Source organism: Protopterus annectens, chromosome 3.part1 (assembly GCF_019279795.1).
Source record: "Protopterus annectens isolate FY-2018-M chromosome 3.part1, PAN1.0, whole genome shotgun sequence".
Lineage (NCBI taxonomy): Eukaryota > Metazoa > Chordata > Ceratodontiformes > Protopteridae > Protopterus > Protopterus annectens.
In genome coordinates this window covers 1,272,477,833-1,272,490,718 of record NC_056732.1, presented here as the reverse complement: position 1 = coordinate 1,272,490,718, position 12,886 = coordinate 1,272,477,833, and the positions used below count along the sequence as shown (strand labels likewise).

General features: G+C 38.1%; 1 protein-coding gene across 1 annotated transcript in view; it reads left to right on the top strand.

The window, feature by feature from the left end:
• LOC122798415 (1-phosphatidylinositol 4,5-bisphosphate phosphodiesterase gamma-1-like) overlaps window positions 1–12,886 on the top strand; it is a 3,104,897-nt gene that overhangs the window by 1,441,904 nt on the left and 1,650,107 nt on the right. The gene's annotated exons all lie outside the window — the stretch shown is intronic.

Sequence of the window (12,886 nt, the reverse complement as noted above, 5' to 3'; positions counted from 1 at the left end):
CTCTTTCTGTGACCTCTCTGGGGCCTTGGAGATCTCAGCTCTGAGTTTCCCAGTGCCGACTGTTTCGGTCCTGGCTAGATCTCCATCTCCCATGCCAATTCCTACCCTGAGTTCTTTGGCTCATTTGGATCCGGAGACCTCTCGGTGTCATGACTGTGCTGTCGGTTCCTGGGGGGTAGAACTTGACTCCACTTTTCTGGAGCTGTCTCTGCACCTTGGGACTTCAGCACGAGTTAGCTTGACCCCAGATTCGGCCTGTGTGGCACGTTTCTCGGAGCTGGGGGGAATTACGGTTCTGAGGCAGTCTTTCTTGGTGATTAGCTCCTTTCCCTCTTCAGGGGGACAAACATTCCAGGCCATGGAGAGGGCTCTGTCCACCATGGGTATTCATTTGGCTCCATCCCTGTCAGAGCAGTTTCCCGGTCCTTCCCTTCATCCAGAGCCTCAGCCAATTCCAACAGCTGGACAGAGAGTACCGAAACTGCAGGAGTCACCTGTCTTTTCCTCTACTGACACCTTCCCATATTATCCCACTGAGGAGGTTCCTCAGAAGAGGAAGTGTAAGAGGAAATGCCTAGATTCCCCAGAGGAATCCATCACGAAGGGCACTGTTTATGATGAAGGGGAGCAGAAGACGTCTCCTTTGGAGACATCTTTGAGATCTTCAAGCATAGGGTTGGCTGGCCGGCTCAGAAGCCCTGTTTGGAAGAGTCAGTGTACCGGGAGGGTTTCGGCGCTCGACCATCTGCTTCTTGGGCAACTCTGCCTCCTGATGAGTTCATCGAGTTGATCTTGCAGCAGCAGTGGAAGTCTCCTGATTCCAATAAACCAATTCCCAAGAAACCAGACAAAATTTTAACTGCACCAGAGGATCGTCAGTTTTGGGCAAAGAGATTGCCGGTAGGTGCCATGGTGGCAGCGGCAGCCACAAAAAACGAACTGGAAGAGGAAAGTTCCACTATCCAGCCTCCTAATAGAGAGTCTCGGGCGACCAGCAGGTTTACGCTTCATCAACCTTTGCATTACGGTCTTTGAACTTTATGGCACACTTCACCAGACTTCAAAGGAATCTGATTAAAGAGTTATCAGATACCCTACCAGGAGCCATGTCTGACGAAGTCCAAAATAAGATTACTTCTCAGTTGGCCACCCTGGAGTTTTTGTTTTAATGTTCATTAGTGCTCAAAGCTTTTTTACATGTTGGCATGCTGTTGAACAGAAACATTTCTTTAACAAACACTTTGTCTATTTTATTATTCACATTTTTGTTAGTGAGTATTTATTTCAAATTGTAAATAACTTTTTTTATTTTAAGTTAGCCTTGTTTAATGCCTTATAAAGAAATCACTTGTTTTTATTTTATTTAGCTTTGGAACTATGTTTTCAGTGTAGTTTGTGGCCAGCCAGCAAAAGCTTTCCTGGAATTTTCTTATTTTTATTATATTTTGGCTGGAATGCATTCAAGTACGTTTTTAAAATGCAAATTCTGAAATGTATATTTTGCCATAGTGTTTGTATTTAATTTGATAGTTTTTTGCATATGTAAGGGATGAATGTGGTTCCATTTCTAGCAGGAACTACAAGTTTTTCCTCTGAGTTTTATGGTATTCTATACTTTGAAGCCATACGATTCTCTGTTCCCTCTATGTTCTAAGCTGGGTACTCTGGTTGATCTTCATCTCCTTAGAAATTTTGGTATGTATTTTTCTTTTGGTGGGACTGGCTAATTTTATGTACATTACATATGCTGATGATGTAGAAATAGAATTGTAGATAGTAAAACAATTTGAATCAAATTATTTCTGCCTGTCCTTGTAACTAAGAGAAGTTCCAGAGGGTTACTTTTTTTTTTTGTTTTCCATGAATCTTTGATGTGGGTCATTCAAACTGATTTTGTTTGTCAGATATCAAGTCTTACTATATTGAGAATGTTTCTTTTAAGGTTAGGATTTGCAATTTAATTTGCATTAATTCTCTTGTTGACAACCCTCTTAATTCATTTTATTGGTGGCGGGGAGTGGAGGCCTATCCAGGTTCTCACTGGGCACAAGACTGTGAGTTGATTTAGTATTGATGTGCACCAAACCACAGCAGGGGATGCACACCCATTCACACGTACACACATTCACACGTTACACATACCTTCTGGCAATTTAGAAAATTGCCAGTTCACCTACAGCACATCTTGGGAAGGTGGGAAAGAACATCTTCACCCACAGAAAACCCAGATGGGCTCAGGTAGGGCATGCAAACCTTGCAGAGAATGCACCTCAGTTGAGAGAGGAATGTAAGAATTTTTTTTTTAGTTTATATCCTGCTGAAGGCTGTAATGTTTTCATTTATTGCTTTGTTCATTTATTCTCTGATTACTTGCTTAATCTAGTTTAGGGTTGTGGGAGAACTGTAGCCTAGAGTGGCACTAATTGGATACAAAGCACTGAAACTTAACTTGGACATCAGAGTGTGTCACAGGCTACCCATATACACATGCTTCCTGTCTCATACATTGCACTGCTACATATTGGTAGTTTGGAGGAAAACCAGTTAATCTACAGCACATTTGGGGACATGGGAAAACTAAAGCACATAGCAAAAGTCTATATAATCCCAGGCAAAGCATGCAGATTCTACACAGAAAGCTTCCCAGTCAAGGACCATACTGGAGCACAATGTTCTGTAAAGCAGCAATGCTGACTGCTGTACCACTGTGAATGATTTCCTGAATTTGAGATTTGTCTTGATGCGTTTATTGATAGGTCATCCATTTGAGACCCACTGCACTGAAGTTACACTTCAAGTCAGTAGGCTAGGTAGCAAGGGACTTGACTTCCAAGATGACTGCACATTGAGTGACAGCTTAATTCTAGCTCTCCCAGTGTGAAAAAAGAAACTTAACAGACAAAGCCAGTGGACCTGGATTTATGAGTAAGTATCAGTAACTGGCTAGTAAGTGCACTGCCTGGATGCCAGGAAAAAAGAAATACAGAGGACCTGAAGGATAATCAGCTACAAAAGGTGATAAAAAAACACTGACTTGGTCAAGTACTGTAGCTGATCAACAAAAAGTGCAAGCTCCAGTCACAACTTCCAGTAACCTTGAGGAAAGTATAAAGCAACTGTACACAGACCTGACTAAAATAAGTAAAATGCTAATGTAGTATGTCACCCCAAACAGTAAATGACTGGAGAAAATGGAAGGTTTAAACAGATGCTCAGATCAGGTGATAAAGCTGCAAAACTCAAGAGGTCGAAATGAAGAAAAGGCTGTCTGACTATGAGACTGCACAAGAATGATGTTTCAAAAAAATAATGTAATTGGAGGATAGAGCACCTAGGAAAAACCTGAGATTTTCTGCTGTACCTGAGAAACTGGAAGGGACAGACTATATTAATTTTATGAATGCACAAATAAGCGACTGGACTGGACTTCTACAACAGGAATTGTTAATTGAAAGGGCACATCGTTTGTATGCTTCAGATGGGCTATCAGAAAACAGTCCAGACCTTTAATAATAAAATGCAATCTTGCCAGTAGAAGGAGTTGATTCTGAAAAAAACTGCTACTAAAGGACAAAGTACTAAAAATGGGAGACCGCAAAGTGTTTGTGGAGAATGACTATTCATTGCACACCAGGCAAACGAAGAATAAATGTATTCCATTATTTAGAGAATGTTGAGAAGCAGGCGTGAGATCCAAACTGCTGTAACCAGCTATATTCAAAATATTTTTCCATGGAGGAACAAAAGCATTTTTGATGAAATACATGCTAAAGAAGAAATGCAAAAAAGTTTGTCCAACAAAAAGTGAGCTGTGAAACAAAGTAATTCTGCTTCTTGTTTTTCTGGTAATAAAGACCACAGAGAGACTGTACCAGTGAAACCTTTCCCAGTGTTTCAATGGAAAATGCTTGAGAGAGGGGAAAAAAGCACAGGAGTTGACTTAGAAGAATCAAGAGTGCACAGGAGATGAAGCAGAGGCAGGGTTTTGGAGATGGAGATGAACAGGAATAGAACATGAAAATATGGAAATACTGGACTGTTCTTGAGTTTTGTTAAACTTGTAGGGTGCTCTAAAGCATATGCCCTACTTCATGCCATTAATGTTTGGAGACTAAAATCAATAACTTGGAAATTGACAAATTTGATTAGAAAGCACAAATTATATTTGTGAAGCAAGGCAGAACAAGAAAGTCTGGAAATAGTGGATTTTTTGGACTTTGTTAAACCTGTAGGGGACTCTAAAGCATATGCCTTGTTTATGTCATTAATGTTCAGAAAAATACAAGAGAGGAAGAGGAGGGAGAAAGTTAACTGTAATTAAAACATTTTTTTTCTTACTAGTAGTATTTAAGTGGTGCATGTTTTTCTTTGCATGTTATAAAGTAATTTTTTTTATCAGTTATTTTTAACTGGGGATACTAATATAAATAGGTGCTCCTGTTTTTTTTTTTTTTTTTTTTTCTTTTTGTTGTTACTTCTCTTTCTCTTGTTGAGTTGTAAGATATGTAGGCACTGCAATGAAAAAACAAAAAGATCTGGTTAAAAGAGCATGACAAAATAAAAATTAGTATACTTCTTTAGCTCATTCTTGCATAGAGGAATGACTGGGTTAAGGCCATTAGCTTTATGTAATAACTTTTAACAGAAAGCAAGTAATTATAAAAGAATGTTGAGTATTAGCATTTTTTCTAGTAAACAGTTTTCTTTCTCATGTCACTAGCAGACAATCTGATAGAGAAATGGCTCAGAGAAAATGTTTTCTGAAAGCATTCAAGTGATTTCCCTGCTGAGAGAGCTGTAAAGATAAGGCAAAAAACAGACAACACTTAATAGAATCACAGGCTGTATCATGTGTCTTAGCATGGATAATCTTTCTTTCTGTTAAGCTGGAGTCTTTGCGTGTGTGTGGCTGTCAATCTGGGACATTTGTTCCTATTGGGAGGATAAAACTTCAATATTTGAAGATGTATATAGTTTTGTGTGTTATTAGACAAATAGGATTTAGGAGGTATTAGGTGTGTGTGTATTTGATGGTTTTTAATAAAACAAAAAGTTGTGCAAGATGTGACATAGGCTCAAATGGAGATGGCAAGAAAATTGTATAAAAGATTAACCTGCGAAAGAGTGCATGCATATGTAGCACAAAAGCTGGAACTAGATATTTAACAGAAAAGCTGTTATACATAAAAGGTGGGATCACTTATCCCACAAGAATATGATTCTTTCTATAATGTCATTAAGCATTAATGATCTCACAGATAAATACAAAAAAAAAAAAGAGAGTAGTGAACTTTATTAAAAAATGTAGAGTGCAAATAGCTATGCTACAGGAGGCACGCTTGGAAAAACTGAACATGTGAATTTTCTAAAGAAAGGTTTTCAGGGTGGTTTTTCGGTGGAATACCTGGGCCAGAGAGAGAGAGAGGATAACTTGTGTTAATTGCAAGAGGAGCTCCAATAGTAATACAAGAGGACAAAAATGACAGTAATGATAGATTTGTAGCACTAAGGGGCTACCGGCAAGGGAGGAGGAGGGTTACACTGGCATATATTCATATTCCACTGAAAACTGCTGTAATGGAGCTTAAGAAAATTCTCGGAGAACTAATCTGCTTTCATCAAGGAATATTACTTATAGGTGGGAATTGGAATTTGATTTGCAACTGTGAAGGTATGTCTGGGGGGAGGGGGTCCAGAAAGGAAAATATAATCAAGGAGGGGTAGATCACTAAAGAAATTTATGGAAATATTTGCCATGGAAGATGTGAATTCAGTATTAGGAGTTTGGAATTAATTTACATATTGTTCCCCAAGATACAAAAACTGGGCTAAGCTAGACAAAATTTGCATTTCACAGGAACATGTGCATTTAATTGAAGGTCTTGACATGCACCCAATAACTATTTCAAATCATGCACATGTAATAACTAAAATAAAAACACAGGGTAATGAAATAAAAATGAGACGCTAGTGCTTTCCCGCCTATCTGTTGAAAAGAGAGGAATTTAAGGAATGAGTAGTGGAAATTATTCAGGAGCTAAGAAAGAAGATAGAAACTTATGAAAGTATATCAACGGAGTAGGATAAAATTAAAGTAGAATTTTAAAATATGGTGTAAATAAAAGAAAGGGAGCTATGGTTAAGAAGTAACAAGAATTACTTAGAGGGACTGACAAATGTTAATGTATTGCAGAATGTGGGAATCTCGTTTAACAAGAAAAGGAGCAACTGCAGAATACCAAACAGAAAATAAGGGATTACCTCAGTAATATGCATGAGTTTAAAAAGATAGCTGTAAGCAACTGTTTTTGATAATAACCCTAGAGCACAAAAATGTTTAGCACAACGACTCAGGCTACAGAAAATAGGGCTGTCACCAAGCTTAGGGAGCCTATAACAAGAGAGATGACAAGGGATGCTGTAGAAGTATTGGAAATACTTGGAAAATTCTATGAAAGTCTGTATCAAGCAGAGAAATCTGCTGGAAGTCAAGAAAAGGTACAAATGGAAATGTTTATGGAAAAATTAAATATGCTCAGGGTAGAGGTAGAAGAGGCTCAATTACTAACAGGATAGTAGGAGATGAGATAAAAATGGTGATGTATATCCAATCTACAGGAAAGTCCCCAGGAATAGATGGCATTCTTGTAGAGGTTTGGAAGCTAGGTGGGAAAAACTGAAAGATCTGGAAGGTTTTGTTTAACAGTATTTTAAGAGGAGGAGAAGTACCAACATCGTAAAAGAAAGCAGTAGTGGCTGTATTACCTAAAGAGGGTAAAGATCCATCAGATCCAGCTTCATACAGGCCCATTTCAGTACTAAATCATGATTATAAAGTGTTTGTGTATAATGGCAAAAAGAATGGCAAAAGTGATGCCAAAATTGATAGGTATGGATCGGTGTGGTTTTGTAGAGGGGAGGCAAGCATTTGACAACATTAACAGAACAGTGATGATCCAGATGGAAGCAGGATGTAAGAAAATACCACTGTTGCTGGTAAGTCTTGATGCAGAGAAAGCATTGGTAAGTCTTGAAGCAGAGAAAGCATTTGACAGAGTGAGCCGTGACTTTCTGAGCAGAACATTGGAAGCATTTGCATTCTCTGAAAAAAATACAAGGTTGATTAGGAGAATATATGAGGGATCGGAGGTGAAAATTAGTGGGTCCTGCCTAATAATCTCTGATTGAGCACAGGAACTAGGCATTGTTTGCATTATATTTAGAACTATCGGCAAAAAAAAAAGGGGGGACTCAGAAATTCAAGGATATAATTAGTGTGGTAATCAAGAGAAGAGAAGCTGGCTGTATTTGCAGCTGAAATTATTTTATACCTGACAAAACCAGAAGGGGGGTATTACAGTGCTGTAGAACATATTGAGAGAATTTCAAAGCTTTTTGGGATACAAAATTAGTGAAGTTAAAACAAAAGCAGTAATGATAAATTATGTACCCACATACAAATTGGTTCAGCAATATCTATACTTATGGGGACATGATAAAATGAAGTATTTAGGAGTATAGATTAAAAATTATACCGATGTGGCAGCTGAGGATGTGTGGGAAGAGACCAAACAAAAGATAATACAAAAATTTAGAAAATGGAAGATCTGTTATACGGATATTGATAGTAAGGTACAAGCACTTAAAATATTTTAGTCCTTTTAGTGTTGTATACATGTCAGGTATATTTTTATCAACTAGAAGAGAAGTTGTGGATAGTAATTAATAAAGAGTTGAAGGATTTTATCTGGTTGGGAAAGATGGCAAGAATCAAGCGGGATAAGTTTATTCTTCCACTAGAACAGGGTGGATTGGGATTACCTGATTTGAAGGGATATTTCAGAGCAACGCAGTTAAGGCTCCTGTACATACAAGAAGCAGAATACTATAACTCAAAATGGAAAGAGATGATGAAGAAATGTGGGAGGGGGGTTCAAGCAACAGGGAAAGACTGGGATTTTGGATTCATATCTTTAAGGAGACCAATAATCTTACAGAATATTATAGTTACAAAGTACCAGAAGGTAGTCTAAGAACGAAGTCAATACAGGTGTGGATAAAGGAGATTTTGCCGCTAGGGGTGACTGCAGTTAGACACAAGCAATAGGCAAGAGGGTTGGGGGTATTTTGGAGAAAACTGGCAAAGGAACCAAGGTACTAGGAGCAAATAACTAAAGATGGAAAGGTAATAGCATGGGAAGATGCCAAAAACTTATTTGGACTGTAGGTTAGAGTTTGCCTCCCATATCAATGATGGATATTAGAGTACAGGCAAAAAGAAAGAAATAAGGGGGTCCTAAACAAAAGACCAGCCCTGGTAGAGTTCTTAGAGTCTAGAACATATTCGGCCATTAAAAAAGGAATAATTAATAGAGCATTTAAAATATTGCATAACTATAAGAATCAATCAGAAGAGGTTAGGAAGAATTGGGAAGAGAGTTTGGATAAGCAAGTCACAAAGAAACAATGGGGGATATATGCATGTCTCCCAAATATGCAACAAAATCTAGAAAATTTAGGATCTTTGCCTGGAAGTGTTTACATAGATATTTTAATACCCCAGGCAGGCTCCAAAGAATCTTTACTCTGGTAGACAGCAAATGTTGGAGATGTGATGGGAAAGAAAGAGGCAACTGGGAACGTATTTTCTGGGTGTGTAATGAAATAAAGATTCCCCGGAGATTGCTGTGCCAGACAAGTTGGGTGAGCAAGTTAGAGTGACTAGGGAAATAATTTTGTTGAGCTATGATAGAGTTGGAATTCCCTGCAAATACTAAGGCCTTGCTGACTTTAGTTATGATGGCTGCCAAAAAAAGCAATAACTAGAAAATGGAAATCAAAGTCTAAAAGCAACTTTACTAGAAGTAACCAAGATAGTAACAGAGAGAAAACAACTGGAACTAGGATCTTTAGAAAAGAGGAGGAGTAAATTTCACAGGAAAAAATGGGACCATTACATGCAGAGGAGGAACAATGTTTAAAAAAAGGGAGGATCTGAATGAGCTGTATAATAGTTTACTAACAGTGACTGGATATATTAAAAGTGATGTATAATATTTGCAACTACAGTTGTGTTGGCACGGTTTGTAAAATATAATGTTTGCAAGTGAAATAGTGCCGCTATGATTTATTTTAATTTATATGAATGTAAGATTGTGTCGCACATGATAATTTAATAAAGATGTTTCTTGTAAAAAAAAAAAAAATACATGCAGAGAAGGAGCAAGGTTTGAAAGATGGCAGAATTTGAACGAGCTAAGTAATGGTTTACTGACCATGATTGGATGTATTATAAGTGATGTATAATGTTTGCAGCTACAGTTGTCAGCATGGTTTGTAATGTATAATGTTTGCAAATGAAATTGTTTCAGGATGGTTTATTTTCATTTATATAAATGTAAGATTGCATGTGTCATATGTGCTAATTTAATAAAGATGTTTCTTAAAAAAAAAAAAAAAAAAAGATAGGATCCTGACCCCACAAACACATCCATATTCATAGATTGTCACTAGACTAATGACCTTGGGAGCCTTTCTAAGCCTAGCCATGTTTTCCCAATAGAATAACGGTGTCCTGTATCAAATAGGACATTGAAGACCAGGCATTTCTAAGCTGTCTCTGTCCATAAAGAACCTCTGAGCTCTCTCTAGTTGCTGCATATGCCTGGTCAGGTAGATATCAAAGGAAGCATTGTACTCTGATTAGTCTGATAAGGGTGGAGTACAGTGGGATAATGACCTCTATGGACCTAGATGACATAACCCTACTTATAAGTTGCACAGCATAAAGAGATTTCCTCACCACTGTGGCCACTTTGTGGTCAAAGGTAAGGTTACTGTCTATGTGTGTTCATAGATCCCTGGCTACTGGGTTGACCCTTTGGGGTATATTATCAAAATGCTAATTAGCTGGGATGGTTGACTTCTCAAAGGATACAATTATGCATTTATTAACATTGAGTTTAAGACCATGGCTTTGGCTGCATTTTTTAGTCAGAGGTAAACCTTGAAGAATTCTAGTGTCTGCAGGGTGTCAGTGATGACCCCCAATTTGCAATCATCAGCAAACTTAGGCAGAAACCTTCAGCATTTGCTTCCATTTCAATGAAATAGATGACAAAAAGGAACAGTTTCAGTACCAACCCCTGGGGGACTCTACTAGTGACTGGCCTCTTGGTGGAGGTGGCCTCACTGATTTTGACCTCCTGAGTCTTATTAGTGAGACATTTGACTAGCCAGCAGGTGATAAAAGACTTTATACCTAAGTTGGTGAACATGTTTAATGCCTAAGTGGGGTAGTTTATCAAATGTCTTGGCCAATTCGCCATAAACTGTGCACAGTCTTACTTCCACCCACTGCTTTGGTTACCCTCTCAAAAAAGTCCACCAGATTTAGTAGAATGACCTTCCTTTAACAAAGCCGAACTGTGATGGGTCCAGCGTTTGCAGGTTACTTATGTTCTCATTTATCATGTCCATGGCATTCTTTGCATGGCTTTACATACGAGGCTAGTAAGACTTATGGGTCTGTAGTTAACTGGATCAGTGGTTGAACTTTCTTTGTGCAGGGGCATGACTGTAGCCATCTTCCATTCTTTGGGCTCAAAACCTGACTGAAAGCTCCAGTTGAAAAATGATTTAAGTGGACCAGAGGGTTCATATTTCATGCTATTCATTAAACATTCCAGATGCTGTTGGGACTCATCGATGCAGTGTTTTTGGCCTTGGAAAGTGCATCGACAACCTGTTCCCTAGTTATGGTTGGGAAGATTGTGGTATGAAGTATTTCCTTTGGACTGTCTGGGTGGAATGGGGGGAGAAGTCTTAGCTGAACCTGCCAGCCGAAAGGTTGCCAATGGCCTCTGGTTCTAAATATAACACAGACTTAAGGTAAAGAGAAACTTCCTTTCATCCACAGGTCAACAACCCTGCTGACTTCACTAGGTAGTCTTCAGCAAAGCATGGGAGTAGATTAAAAAATGTGTTATCCTTGTCTTCTTTAACCACAGTGTAATATTCACCATTTATAACGATTTTCTTTTGCAACTTGGTTTCCAGCCTCTTTGTTGGTCTTCATTTGTATAAATGTTTGTCTAGTTTCCCCTTGAACTCAGTCTTGATTACTTATTTTATGTAAAGTCCCTGAAGTTCTGGCATTTGTTCTTTGTAAGCAAAACTTAAATTAACTACAGCTCCCTTGAGTATTTGTAAACTGATTAATTCCCTCAGATTTTGCATAAAAATATGAAGGTGTTTTTTCTTCAGCTTTAAAATGTATGAAATGTGTCCAGTCCTTTCTCCTTTAGTATTAAACATTTCTTAGGTAACTGTAGCCAGTTAATGGTTCACCTCCCAGGCCCCTGCTTGTAAATGTTTCATCTCCCAAGCCCCTGCTTACACTTATCAAGGGTAACAGAACTGGTCAGAGGTTTGGGATGCATGGCTAGGCTTAAAAAGGCCCTTGTGGTCATTAGCCTAGTAAATATGTATGAACGTATAATTTGTCCACAGTGTTATAACTACAGTTGAATATCAGGGAATCATATTCCACCATTATGCCAACCTTTTTATTTGCCAGTCAGAGGAAACTCTTGCTTCATTAGGATGCCAAGAAATTTAAGTAGAATATTATTTATCTTCTTCATTAATGTTTTTGATGGAGATAATAGCAAAGATTTTAAGACAGTATTTTAGGGAGAATTGTCATCTTAAAGGAGTACCGCACCCACAGACTCAAAAAACATGATTAAAACATCATGGCATGATGTTTCCTACACTTTAACAGCACTCTGGGATTATTTACAGGATTTTAAATATTTTTATATGTAATTCCACACTCTGGCCACCTGGAGGCTAGCATATTGACGTGGTTTGGATAAATCAGGTTGCCATTCAGTATCCCAGAAATCATTGTTAGGCTCACAAATGTTACATCATGCAGGCCTCCTTTTCCCTAAAGTTCCTGTCATTTCATAGATGTTGCATGCATACAAAGTACTGAGTAAAACAGAACAGTGTAAGTAACTTTCCCTGCTCCTGAATGACTACTTAAAACAGAAACAGTGCAAATGTCACAGAACACACTCAAAGTGCTGTTTACTGCTACCTTTTTTTCTAATTTAGTTTAAATGGCACTAATTTGCGAGACAATGAATTCCAGTCCGTTTACTTCTCCCCTCCCCCGTAACACTTAGCTTCCCTAGTTGTCAAAGTCCCGAGGGTAATTTTACCTGCTAATTCCATTGATTGGCAGATCTCATCAGGGTGCTTGACTCACGTAATTTAATCCTTGCTCTAGCATTTCCTTTGTTAGAGGGGACATTTTTTTTTTTTGCTGCACTATAGCCATGGCCTTACTTGACTGCATTCGCATCCAGTTTATGTAGCAACTCCTGTAAGGTCTTGCACCAAGGAGCTAAATAAAACATTTATACTATTAACCAGTTTAGATTTTTATTAATGTAAGTGTTAAGGTATCACTTCATGCTTCCACCTTGTTAAAATTGAGATATACATGTGCAAAGTGTGTTTGTATGCAGTGTTTGCCTACATATGTTTTTACTCCACTGGTTGGTTTGCAAAAAAAAACCTTTTGCAATGTCCCTGGATTTGTCTTTGTACATACTAACCACAGTGCTATATTTTCCCCTTCCTTTTTCTTGTGTCCAGTAGTCACTTATAACAAAGTACTTTTTTTTTAATTTTTTTTTTTAAATAAAGGACATCAAGGTTAATTTACCTTGAATCTGATAATGAATGCCACTGCAAAGATTCACTGTTGAAATATTTGTGCATGGACAAAATCCCTTACTAAATGTATTTGCCAAACTCCAGTTCAATTGGTGCTATGGCTTTAATATACTGGTGTGTTTGCTCATGCCTTCCA